The following is a 14,143-nucleotide window of genomic DNA, read 5'->3' as shown; positions in this document are numbered from 1 at the left end:
GTATGTCTTCACCTGTAATGTGGGGGCTTGCACGTCCCCAATGTCCTGAGAGAGTATAAAAGCTTGGGGAGCATTAAAAATCTCTCTCTCACTCCCTCCACGTGGACCACCAAGCAGGGCTGAGGTAAGCATGCTACCATAATATGTGTCTGACCCCATTTATTTCTATATATCTCTTTTCTCTCTCATGCTCTCTATAACTTTACTATAATATTTACTTATTATCGCTGTACAATTGCGCCTACCGAACCCGTAGTGATTGTGCTAGGAGCTGGCTTCTTCTGGCAACAAGCTAGGCTGGCAGCTAACCACAAAGCTAGCAGTTCGAACACATCAGGTATCACATAGAAGATTAGGCTTTCTGTTCCATAAATATTTAAATCTCAAACCTAAAGGGGTAGTTCTACTCTGTTATATGGAGTCGCTACGAGTAGGAATCAACTAGATGACAGAGAATTTGGTTTGGTTTTTGAAAAAAGACTTTAACGCTTCTAAAGTAATTCTTGTTTGAGTTTTTCAACTTGATGAACTTTATCATGTAAAATTTGGTGAAATATACAAAATCTTTTAAGTGTGTAATAAACTATCAATTTTCTCACTAAGTGTAGAAACAAAGTTTGTTGTTGTTAGGTGCTGTCGAATCAGTTCCAACTCATAAACCCTATGGACAGTAGAATGAAGCACTGCTGAGTGCCATTCTAATCATTGTTCTCTATGTTTGAGGCCACTGTTGCAGCCACTCTATCAATCCATCTTGTAAAGGGTCTTTCTCTTTTTTGCTGCCTCCTCTACTTTACCAAGCATGATGTCCTTCTCCAGGGACTGGCTCTCCTGATACCGTGTACAAAAGATATTAGATGAAGTCTCGCCTAAGGAGCATTCTGGCTGTACTTCTTCCAAGCCAGGTTTGTTTTACTATTGGCAGTTCATACTTTCAATATTCTTCACCAACACCATAATTCAAATGCATCAATTCTTCTTCAGCCTTCCTTATTCAATGTCCAACTTTCACATGCATATGAGGTTACTGTAATTACCATGGCTTGGGTCATTTAGAACTAAGGAACACTTAGTTCTCAAAATAAACATCCAGGCTTTCCAACACTTTAAATAGGTCTTGTACAGCAGATTTACCCAAAGCAATGCACCATTTGATTTGCTGACTAGTCCTTCTATGAGCACTGATTGTGGATGCTTGCAAGATGAAATCTATGGCAATTTCTCTTTTCTCTGTTTATAATGATGTTATCTACTGGTCCAGTTGTAAGGATTTTGGTTTCTTTACCCTGAGTTGTAATCCATCCTGAAGTTTGCAATATTTTATCTACATCAGTAAGATGAAGTCCTCCTTACTTTCAGCAAAAAAAGGTTGTGTCACTCAAATATCACAAGTTACTAATAAGGAGCTCTGGTGACAGTAGTTACACATTAGACTGCTAACTGCAAGGACAAAAGCACCATCCACTCCACGGAAGAAATACAAGACTTTCTACTCCCATGAAGAGTTAGTCTTGGAAACCCACAGGGGCTGTTCGACCCTATCCTATGGGTCCCTATATGTCAGAATCAAAAAGATAGCAATGAGAAACAAAGTACAAATAACTCAAAAGTTTAAATACATTTCTTTTATAGGTACTATTATGTCACTCTATCCTTAATAACTAATTAGGCACATTATTTTTTAAACAAGGGAACTGTAGTGAAGTGAAATTACTTAGTGTGAAATTACTTATGGTAATATAACCATACTCTTTGTAAGTCTCCCCAAGTGACTGGGTAATTTAAGCGTAGAAGATATTACCTTGAGGATTGGTCAGTTTTGACATCCTTCTGGGCGTAAGAATGAGTCTTCCCAATGGGTGCATAAGCAAATGTAGTGAAGAAAGCTGATGGTGCCCGGCTATCAGAAAGTATAGCGTCTGGGGTCTTAAAGGCTTGAAGGTAATCAAGCGGCCATCTAGCTCAGAAGCAACAAAGCCCACATGGAAGAAGCACACCAGCCTATGCAACCACGAGGTGTCGAAGGGATCAGGTGTAAGGCATCATCAGAACAAAAAATCTTACCATAGTGAATGATGGGGGGAGTGCAGAGTGGAGATCCAAAGCACATTAGTAGGCCACTGGAGATCCCCTTGCAGAGGGGTCTCGGGGAGGAGAGGAGCCAGTCAGGGTGTGATGTAACAATGATGAGAAATACAACCTTCCTCTAGTTCCTAAAGGTTTCCTCCCCGCTCCCACTACCATGACTCGAATTCTATCTTGCAAGACTGGCTAGACCAGAGGAGGTACAATGGTACAGATAGGAACTGAAAATACAGGGAATCCAGGACGGATGAGCCCTATAGGACCAGTGGTGTGAGTGGCAAAACAGGGAGGGTAAAGGGAGAATGGGTAGGAAAGAGGGAACCGATTACATGGAACTGTGTGTGACCTCCTCCCTGGGGGACAGACAACCAAAAAGTGGATGAAGGGAGACGTCGGACAGGGCAAGATATGACAAAATACCCATTTAGAAACTATCAAGGGCTCATGCGGGAGGGGGGAGTGGGGAGGGAGGGGAAAAATGAGGACCTAATGTCGGGGGTTTAAATGGAGAGAAAATGTTTTGAGAAACGATGTACAAATGCGCTTTACACAATTGATGTGTGTATGGATTGGGATAACAGTTGTATGAGCCCCTAATAAAATGTTAAAAAGGAAAAAAAAAAAGAATGAGTCTTCCCATACAGAGGAACAGGAATCCATGACTCTCAAGGAAGAATTACTCACAGAACCCTGTGAGATCCCTGCCTGGCAAAGGCACTGGAGGCACCAGAGGTTGCATAACAAAGACCAGGAGCTACACCAAGACCAAGAGGCAGAGTTTCCCAGCCCATGGAAAGAGTAAAACCAAGTACCTTCAGGCAGGAGCCTGCTTGCAGAGCGGGGTGTCACGGGCATGTGCCAATGCTAGGGGGCTTTGTAACACTTGCTCCAGCTGGGCAGAGGCTAAGGGGTAGCGTGACTGAGAGGCTGAGTACAGAGAAAAGCATGCTGCTGGCATGACAGAGAAGAGCTTTGCTGTAGACAAAAGGGCTGTATCCTTAATGTTTTCTGGTTCTGATTTGTAATAACTTGTTAATTTCCCTAATACATACCCATAATCTGTGTGCTGTTTTATCAGTTTTTTGTGGCCAATGCAACCAATTATCAAATCCAGCAGAGAAGTGCCATGGGAGGGATGGTTAGTTCAGAATAAGATAAATAGAATGGAGGTTGGAAACATGTCTGATCTCTCTCTACCTTGTGGCAATCAGCTTGGGCTGGGGTGAAGTGGGATTCCCCTTTCTACTGAAACTGGAAGATGTCACGCCACACCTCCACATTATCATATTCTTAGAGACAATACAAATCTCAGCCTGATCCACAGGGCCTTAATAACAGACTTTAAACCATAAGAAGTGATAAACTATGTGTGAGGAATTTTTTAAATTCAACTTATCACCTTATTTTAACAATTACTGCTTATCAACTTAAACCAAATAAATGAGAATCAATGTAATTCTACTCATATTAAAAGAATATTACACTATAACAATTTTTAAATAAACATGAGAAAATTGGAGGAAAAAATATATAAGCACTTCTCAATAAGGATGACAACACTGTCTTGAAACACCCCTAACACCCCAGATCTAGTTTTAGTGTGGAGCAATCATTATGGAAGATAATGTTTTAGAACATCTATCATTTTGTTTCATCTTACAAACTGAAACCCCAACACCATCAACATACCACAAATGAATTTTATTACTTTTAGGCAGGAACAATAAAAAATGCATCATAACTACTAGACACACATTTCAGAAGCACACATCCTATTATCAAAGCATCAGATATCTCGTTCCCATGCGGCTGATCCATGGGTTAAATAAGTAGGGGGAGGGAAGCAAATCTCTGGCATCAGCACAGTAATAATTTAAACAAAATACATTAGAAAAACCACAAGTCAAATGCAACAATTGTCAGCGATCCAAAAGAACAATGTCTAGATGGCAGCATTAATACTCCTCTGAGATTAGTTAGTGAAAAGGCTTTATTGAGTATGTCTTTCTTTTTTCAGACTAAAATGAAATTTTATATACAATTTTCCTTTAAAAATAATTTGTGACACAGGAGGAGTGCAGTGTACACAGGTGGTAGGCTGGGCAGTTGTGGGCTACCCTAAGTCGCTCCCAGACTCAAGAGGCGTTACCCTGGTGCCAATGGTGGAGGGTTCAAATCACATGGGTGCCATCACCAGCTATGCTGCCTGGGTATCAGATTTACAGACAAAAGATGGCCGTGCCTAGGGTCTCTTGTGTGTCCATGGAACTACCTTTACTGCCCCTACCATGTTTCCCCACTCGGTGCTTGCTCCTCCACAGTCAAGGGTTAACTCAGACATTGCCATCTGCACACAGTACTCGCAGTTCTCCAGAGAACAATGCTTTCCGTCTTCTGAGCTCAACAGTCCTTCCTCTGCTCCCTCTCAGGTATCAAGCACTTTCTGCTTAATTTGGAATTATCAGGGTAATAACTGTCCTATCTATTTGCGTATGTGCTCCCCCGGGTAGAACAGGGACATGTCCTATTGTGTGCCCTCATGGCTGGGCACGGTTAATGGTTTGAGCAAGGAGAAGGATGGCTCCCAAAGAGCTTTACTGAACCGCAATAGGAATATGCCATGCTTCTAGAGCCAAGTGGGTAAGACTCCACTTGTTTGAGGAAGTAAGGTGAGTGCAAGACTGGCTTAGACTACACACTCCCCCTGCCACTCATGTGGGTCTTCACCAGCCTGTAGGAGAAAGATGAGGTCATCTGTTTCCACACAGAGTTACCGTCTCATAAACCCTATGAAGCAGTTCTACTATATCCTATAGCAGCGGTTCTCACCCTGTGGGCCACAACCTCTTTGGGGGTCGAACGACCCTTTCACAGGAGTCGCCCAATTCATAAAGTAGCAAAATCACAGTTATGAAGTAGCAACAAAAATAATTTTATGGTTGGGGGGTCACCACAACATGAGGAACCGTATTAAAGGGTCCGCGACATTAGGAAGGTTGAGAACCACTGTCCTGTAGGGTCATTACGAGTCAGATAGACTTAACAGCACTGGGTATTGATTAAACACTCAGTTGCTGACTACTGTTTGAGCCCCACCAGCCACTCCATGAGGAGCCCTGGTGGTTATGTAGTGATTATGTGTTGGGCTGCGAACTGCAAAGTCAGCAGTTTTCTTCCTCAGAAGAAGGCGCTTTCTACTCCAGTAAAGAGTTACAGCCTTGGAAACCCACGGGGCAGTTCTACTCTATCCTATAGGGGCACTATGAGTCATCTTTGATTTGATGGCAGTGAATGAGTCACTCCATGGCAGAAAGATGATGCAGTCTGCTTCCTTAAAGATTACAGTCTGAGAACCTATAGAGGGTAGGTTCTGTTCTGTCTTCTACTGCCAGGAATCAGAACTGACTCGATGGCAATGGTTTTTTCATTTTCCCTTTTGTTGTTGTTTAGGTATTGTGGGGTTGGTTCCAATTCATAACAACCCTATGTACAACAGAACAAAACCAGGCCCAGTCCTGTGCCATTCTCACAATCATTTGTCATGTTTGAACCCACTCTTGCAGCAGTGTCAACCCATCTCATAGTCTTGTTTCTCCCCCTTCACGCCCACTTTAACAAGCATGAGGGATTTGTCTCTCCTGATAGCATATCTAAAGTATGTCAGACAAAGTCTAACCATCCTTCTCTCTAAGGATCATTCTAGATGTACTTCTTCCAATACACATTTCTTTGTTCTTCTGGCAGTTTGTGTTACTTCCAATATTCTTCACCCACACAATAATTCAAGTGTGCCCATTTTTCTTACATTTTCTTTACTCACTGTCCAATTTTCACACACATATATGAGTTAAGTAAAAACACTATGCCTTGGGTCAGGCACACCTTAGTCTTCAAAGTAATCCTTGCTCTTCAACATTAAAAAGATCATTGGCAGATATGCCCGAGGTAATACATTGTTTGATTTCTTGATTGCTTCCTGAGTATTGATCGTGGTTCCAAGCAAGATGAAATCCTTGACAACTTCAATCCTTTCTTAGTTTATCATGTTACCTATTGGTCTAGCTGTGAGGATTTTTGTTTTCTTTATACTGAAGGTTATGGTCACGGATCTACATGAGCAAGTGCCCCAAGTCCTCTTCATTTTCAGCAAACAAAGATGCATTATCTGTGTATCATAAATTGTTAATAAGCCTTTCTCCAATCCCAATGTACCATTCTTCTTCATATAGTTCAGCTTCTCAGGTTATTTTCTCAGTATACAGACCATATAAGTAAGGTGAAAGGATGCAACCCGCACACATTTTCCTTGACTTTAAGCCACACAGTATTCCTTTGGGGTTTTTGTTGTTGTTTTTTGAATTGCCTCTTGGCCTATATACAGGCTCCGCATGAACACAACGACGTGGTCTGGAATTCCATTTACTCCACCAAAATCTAATGTACCAATTTATCTATAACTTAAAGATGAGTCTGCATAATTTTCCCAGTCCTCTATTGTTATAATAGCCAGTCTCTTATTTAAAATTGTATAATGCTTAGACCACAATCCTAAATAATACACCATAAATTAAAACTATCTCTAAACATCCAACTGGAGAGCCTTTTGCCCTTTAAATTTCTGAATGCTTTTTAATGTAGCAATCAAACCTCCTCTCACCTTGCAGATTTAAAAATTTAATTCTTTTCCCTTAATTTTTCTCCTTAAATCAAACCACCAGATGTAAATTACCACTTACAAAGGGCACAATTTATATATGGAAATAAATTTCATTTATAAGATCTCATGCATGCTTCCTGGAGGAAATATTGTGCATGTAAACCTGGGTTATTTGTTTCCAAGGTTACTACTTCTCCCAATGTAATATTCATGGGAAGAACTGCAATTTTACAGTTAAACCCTAAGGATTCACAAATTTGGTAGTAATCCACAAAATCTAACACAGAAATGTAGCTCAATGACAAACAGAAAGGTGAGAAAAAGGAGTGGCAGGTTATACCTCAAACAGCTCTATTCAAGTTTATGAATGATTTAAGGGTAGCAGGACTTAATGCAAATGAACATAGAGGAACCTGTCAGCTGCGCTGCACTGTGGGTCAGCCAATAGAAGCAAAGCTCCATCTTGGCTGTGCACTAGCCTGCATTACAAACAGACCATACCATCGCTGCAACAGCATCCTTTCAGCCAGAAGGTAGGTTTATACAATCTTATTTTGATACATGTCCTATTGAAACAAAGGAAACGTATTTTACCTAGAAAGCCAACCAGAGGCTTTTTACCTACTAACGACAAAAAAAGGAGATACATTCAATTCAATGCCTGGTAGAATTTTAAAATAAAAATAGGAAGACTGGCTTGCGTTATCTGACAAGCACCCTTGCCATCTGTGCCTTAATGGAAAATTCATTACTGTGACATTTTATAAGAACCTGATCTACATCCAGGCCTTAAGAATAAACCGTAAGTGTTTGCTGTCTACTGGTTAATTGCTAATTTCTTTTCTCTAAGGGATTTCATTTCAGCAGTTTGGTCTATCCTAACAAAGGATTTTTCTTAAAGAGAAATCTAGACTAAAAGCAAATTCTGCTCTGATCATATGTAGAAATTACATTTAGCTGGTTTTAAAAACAGTTACTTATAAGAAAGTTTGTTATACTTTGACAAACCTATGAGAAAAAAAGCCTTTTTTAAAAACTTTGAGGGAGATACAAAGAAGCCTAAGAAATAAACCATAATTCTAATTTTCATTAACAGTAAAAAGACCATAAACGATCACTATGCTGGCTATATCATACTGCAACCAAAGAGATGTTTTATAGGGCTTCAGACTTCTTAACACTTAACTAAAATAATTCTTTAGTGAAATTCTAAAATCTAATTTACTGTAATTTACAAATCATGCCATTATAGAAACCTTTTAAAACAGATTTCTATTTTTGGTAAGACATAAAATAGCATTAAAATATAACACTGAAATTGTTATTAAATTGATCCTCAAGGTAAATACAAAATATAAGTGTTCCTGGCAGATTACATTTAAGACAAAAATGTGTTCTAAGAGGAGGGACAAGTACCTTCCTGGGAAATAAAATATTTGTATAACTGAAAACATTGTCTATTAAAAATTCATATCAACTAATGAACAAATATCTAAACTCACAATATTTAAGCATGAAAGTAACCATTTAGTAGAAGCTAGAGCTCAGGGATATTATCTGTACACACTGGCATATTTATCTAACTTTTCTTCCTGTATTTGTGGGAAAATCTTTTTAATTTTCAATGTTTTTTTTCTTTGTAATTTCTCCTTCTTTTATTTTATAGTCAGCTTTCAGTTAATGTAAGGAAAAGTATCTCTTGCAAAACCCAATGGCTGCTGTAACTCGATACTAGATCTCCCCAGATTCAGCACAATGGTGTTGTGGCTGAGAGAAACATTCCTGCTTTCTATAAAAAATAAAAATTTGTCTCACATTAAAAATATAATACTTCTGTCAAGTAAAACTGTTAGCTTGTAACTCAAATTTCAGGTAAACTGTAAACAAAATCCTACCCCCCCTCCCCCCCACATTGTTTTCTACTGGAAAAGCAGACTCCATCTTCCGTGTAATGCTAGTGAGCGTTAGCACAGATGGGGGCTTGCTGTTCCCATTCAAACTCCAAGGGGCTTTCCCAGACCTCAACTGAGGGAGTTGCTCTAAATTTCAAAGCTATTATAGTTACTTGATTATATTCTCAAAAACACATTAGAGAATTTAATTCAAGAATTAAAGGCTCTTATCTTTTCCATAAATAGTTAATGCTAGAATTATTTTATTCTCATCTGGCAATTTAAGGTTCCAGAACTTCTACCCTATAAATATTCTACTTCAGCCTTTTTTTTAAATGGGAGGGAAACTAGGTTTAAAATCTCCAAATCAAATTAATTGCTATGAGTGGATTTCAACTCAGGGACCCTACAGGACAAAGAAGAATTGGTCCCCGAGTTTCTCACATTGTAACGCTTTATTGAAGTTGAAAGTCTCATCTTTCTCCTGAGCAGCAGCCAGTGGCTTCAACCTGCTGACCTTGCAGTTAGAAGTTCAATGTGGGGGATAAAAAAAAAAGAAGAAGAAGAAGTTCAATGTGTAACTAGAATATATACTTAGGGGGGGAAAAAAGGTTTTTTTAAAAATGAGATTTACTTTAAAACCTCTCATTACCTGTAAATGAAAAGATGAGAGATAGAATATTCTGAAAGTAGAGTAAATTGTTCTATTTTTTTTTACTTTTATTATTTATAAACTATGCTATAGCATGTATTTAGTATCAGGTAAATCATTTAAGTTCAAAGACCATCTCAGAATTCTACTCCTGTAAACAGTTTAGTCTTGGAAACCCCCAGGACAGTTCTACCTTGTCCTATAAGGTTGCTATGTGTTGGAATTGACTTGATAGCATTGAGTTGTCCTAAATACAACACAAAAATTATAAGTAGACAGACCTGCAAGGCCGAATTCGAATCATGGCTAGACCAGAGGACGTACACTGGTACAGATAGGAGCTGAAAATACAGGGAATTCAGGGCGAATGAGCCCTGCAGGACCAGTGGTGTGGGTGGCGAAACAGGGAGGGTAAAGGGAGAATGGGCAAGGAAGGGGGAGCAGATTGCAAGGAACTATATGTGACCTCCTCCCTGGGGACAGACAGCCGAGAAGTGGGTGAAGGGAGACGTCGGACAGGGCAAGATATGACAAAATACCAATTTATAAACTATCAAGGGCTCATGAGGGAGGGGAGAGCGGGGAGGGAGGGGAAAAATGAGGACCTAATGTCGGGGGTTTAAATGAAGAGAAAATGTTTTGAGAATGATGTACAAATGCGCTTTACACAATTGATGTGTGTATGGATTGCGATAACAGTTGTATGAGCCCCTAATGTTTTTTTAAAAAATTATAAGTAGAATTCTACAGTATTCTGAAAGAATAAGCCACATTAAAATTAAGGTAGAATATTACTCTGCATTGCAGGTTTAATTTTTTTTCTTTCGGGTATTTCCAGTAACTAAAGAATGAATGTTTTGATTTTCTCAGTAGTTACCAATATGCTCACAAGTTCCAAATTGTCATCATTTACAACATAAACCTGACACACATATAACACCTCTTTCTTAAACTGCTTAGACACTTCCAATAAAGTTTACAAGTGCCGTTAGAGGTGGCGTACATTGTTCCCCCCACAGGCAATGTTCCAAGTATAATTATGATACACACTTTGTATGTAAATAAAGCACATTCTGATCAAAATGAGCATTTACTAATCATAATTCTAATTTTCTTAAAATAATCTAGAAAACTCACCAAATGTACTACATAGATATATAAAACTTTTAAAGCAAAGGGGGAAATAGTATATACTTTTTTCTCCTTTTAAATTATGTATTCAAATCATGCATTCTGTTTCAAAAATCAGAAGACTATTATGAGCTTTGGTGGTACTGTTAAGTAAGCATTAGAATGAATGCTAACTGCAGGTTCAGCAGTTCAAACCCACCAGCTGCTCTGCAGCAAAAAGATAACACCCTCTGCTCCCATAAAGATTCAGCCTCAGAAAGCGGCATTGGCCTTGTTTTTGCTTATTTCTTTTCTTTTTTGGGGGTGTACTCACTGAGAAATCTCACTGCCAGGCCTGTCTTGATACTTTCCCTCCCTACCCAACCACACAAATAAATCATGGTGATTAATTTATTGTATATTCTTCTAAGATTTTTGTGCTGACACAAGCAAATGCAAATACATATTTTTATTTCTTTTCCTTTATACATTGTCCCACACCTTTCTCTTTTCACCTCAACAATGTATCTTTCTATCACCACACTTGCTTCATTTATGTGTAATATTCTATTGTGTCCACATCAAGCAAGGTGTGGGACATTTACAGAAAAGGGGAAAATAAAAAATATACATTTGCACAATAATCTTGTTGGGAGATACAGGGAGGTTTCAAATATTGTTGCTAGGTACCATCAAGTCAGTTCCACCCCACAGGGACAACAAAAGAAACACTACCCAGTCCTGGGCCATCCTCACAATGGTCCCTATGCTTCTTGAGCATTGTTGCAGCCACAGAGTTCTCCCCTGTCGCCGCCCCTTTACTTTACCAAACAGCATGCCCTTCTCCAGGGCCTGGTCTCTCCTGACATATGTCCAAAGAATGCAAAACAAAGTCTCCCATCCTTGCCTCCAAGGAGCACTATGGTTATACTCTTTCCAAGACAGATCCATCTTTTAGCAGTCTTTGGTACATTGCATATTCGTCTCCAGCACCACAATTCAAACAGTTTGTGGAAAATGTTCATTACTTTTCAATCCTCCATTACCCACCCCAGCACCTGTTTTTTTGTTCTGTTTTTTAAACCAACTTGCTGACATCCTATACAAGAATACTAATGTAAGGAGCCCTGCGGGGCAGCAGAATGGCTAAGCTCTTAGCTGCTGATCTAAAAGTTGGTAGTGTGAACCCACCCAAGGGTTCCTCTGGAAATAGGTCTGGCCATTTGCTTCCAGAGCTATAACAGTCAAGAGAATCCTATTAGGCAGTTCTACAGTAGTGTCACATGAGGTCACTCTGCGTGAGAACAGACTTGACAGCCCACACGATTACATTAACCAGAAGAATAGTTTATTGATGGGCACAGACTGACCTCAACTAAAATGAATTAAGTATGTGTATGTGTGTCTCTCTCTCATTACTAATCTTTTGGGGGGGTAGGGGCCCCACAGGGACCTGAAGGAATTTTAAAGAGTTCGCTTTTATCTGAAAAGTAAACACAAAGTGACATTCCTTATGCTAGAACTTCCTTTTAGTAACTTACATTATTATCTTTATAACTTCTCCCTAGTTTTAAAAGGCCAACCCAAACTAAAACTCTCACCAATCAAAATACAAAGGAATAATCTCAGGGTAATTTCAGCCAGATACTTCTGTAGATGCTAGCTTTATGTAGTCAGTTTTTTGAGAAAAACACTAAATGTGTGCTGGAAAGACAGAATTATAAGTGAAACTTTTAGTCTTTATTTAAAATTTCTATAACGATTCTTCTGAAAGCATCAGTGAAATAACATTTTCAGCTCATACTTCTAATAAGGCACAGAAATTGAATGTGAGGGGTGTAATGTGTTAATTGTGTCCAGAGGCTCTCTTCTCCCTCTCCCCTTCACGGTTGCCCATGCAGCCCCTTCTAACGCCAGATTTAGAAGAGGATGCTTCAAAAGAGATGCCTAGATTTTTAAAAACAATCAGCCATTTCCCAACAGAAAATCGTAAGAAAATTTTATGAACACTGAAGAGGTCCTAGTTTAGGCCAGAGTAAAATTTTTAGACCAACTCCTGAAGGGATTCTCCCTGCTCTGTACCTACCCCCAAGTGGCACTACTAATTAGTTCCCACTGGTCTTACTCTTCATCCTCTTCTCTATCAACTCTACTTTTCAAAGGGAACCCAAAACTCATTCATCCTGAAGTAAAAATAACAATGTGTATTATCCACTTGCAAGAAAATCTGCATTTTAGCAAAGCTAAAATTCTTCAAGGAACTCCACAAACTGAATGCACAAGTTTGATTTTAAGATGACTTAAGATATATATTTTTAAGTTTTTTTAAAAATCATTTTATTGAGGGCTCATACAACTCTTATCACAATCCCTACATCCATCCATTATATGTCAAGCACATTTGTACGTTTGTTGCCCTCATCAGTCTCAAAACATTTTCTTTCTACTTGAGCCCTTGGTATCAGCTCATTTTTCCCCCTCTCCCCTAGCTCCCCTGTCTCTCATGTGCCCTTGATAATTTATAAATTATTATTTTGTCGTATCTTACACTGTCCGATGTCTCCTTTCACCCACTTTTCTGTTGTCCGTCCCCTGGGGAGGAGATTATATGTAGATCCTTATTTTTTTAAGTTTACAGATTTTCTCAGGGCAATAATTTCAAGGGTTCAACCCCATTGACTTCAGAAAGTCTAACTTCTATAATAATTGTAAACTCTATTCTGCATTTTTCCCCTTTTGATCAGTATTCTTATTTGTAGTTTTTGATCAAAATGTTTAGTAATGGTAGCCAGATACCATTCAGTTCTGGTCTCATGTCAGAACAGGTAGTTTTCTCATGAAAGCATTCTATACCTGACTCTCCTTCCTCTTCTGTTGTTCCACACAAGAGACCAATTGTCATGCCTTGAATTCCAAAGACACTACACAATGACCTAAGAACTATGTTTTATTACCTTTAAGTATCTGGGGTTTTTTGCTTATTTATTTTGGTGGGGGGGGTTGATAAAGATGATACTGTGGTTACATCTATAAATATGATACTCCGATTATGTCTAAAAATAGAATCCTCTTCTTTCAGAAATGTATACAGTAATATTTCTGGATAAAATTACATACTGTTTAGGGTTTTTAGCAAAGCAAAGCTACTCTGAATCGAAAGCAAGTACGAAGAGGGACAAACAGCTAACTGAAGCTGCATTATAGGACACAGGGTTCATTATAGTCCTAATACTTCTGTGCTATACTTTGAGACTTTTTTTCTTTGCTATTTCCAAAAGTTTCTTAGTGCACAGGTATTTTGCAATTTTAAAAAATAAGCTTACAATTTATATTTGAAAGATTAAGATAATAAAATTCCATTTAGTTTTTCATTGCTGTGATTTCTTTCACACAGAAGAAGGGGCTAAATCTGTTCTTTCAGTTTCTCTCTCTGCCATAGAATCAATGCCAACTCGGTGCCCAGAGTACAGGGCAGGGTAAAACTGCCTCTGCGGGCTTCAGAGACTGTAAGTCTTCACGGGAGTGGAACGCCCCGGCTATCTTTCTCTTGCGGAGCAGCTGGTTGGTGTAAAATTGCTGGCCTAGGGTTAGCAGCCCAAGGTAGTAACCACTAGGCTACCAAGACTCCATTTCAAGTTAGAAAACACTAAATACCACCCTGAAATAGTTTTTACACAAACTACTTTTTTTTTTTTTAACATTTTATTAGGGGCTCATACAACTGTTATCCCAATCCATACACACATC

The 14,143-nt window shown here is 38.9% G+C and overlaps 2 protein-coding genes and 1 pseudogene across 2 annotated transcripts in view; 1 reads left to right on the top strand and 2 right to left on the bottom strand.

Annotated features, from left to right (window-relative positions):
• Positions 1-3,365, bottom strand: part of LOC115868280 — a 6,547-nt pseudogene extending 3,182 nt beyond the window's left edge.
• GTF2E2 (general transcription factor IIE subunit 2) overlaps positions 1-14,143 on the bottom strand; it is an 86,119-nt gene that overhangs the window by 61,522 nt on the left and 10,454 nt on the right. The gene's annotated exons all lie outside the window — the stretch shown is intronic.
• Positions 7,144-14,143, top strand: part of SMIM18 (small integral membrane protein 18) — a 9,640-nt gene continuing 2,640 nt past the window's right edge. The window contains exon 1 of the mRNA XM_013004049.2: positions 7,144-7,275. The gene's annotated coding sequence lies outside the window, so the exon portion shown is untranslated. The remainder of the gene's footprint in view (positions 7,276-14,143) is intronic.

Source organism: Echinops telfairi, unplaced genomic scaffold, assembly GCF_000313985.2.
Source record: "Echinops telfairi isolate 266 unplaced genomic scaffold, ASM31398v2 ScPeMD7_9;HRSCAF=40, whole genome shotgun sequence".
In the NCBI taxonomy this organism is placed as follows: Eukaryota; Metazoa; Chordata; class Mammalia; order Afrosoricida; family Tenrecidae; genus Echinops; species Echinops telfairi.
The sequence above is the reverse complement of the archived record's forward strand: the minus strand, read 5'-3'. Positions and strand labels throughout refer to the sequence as shown.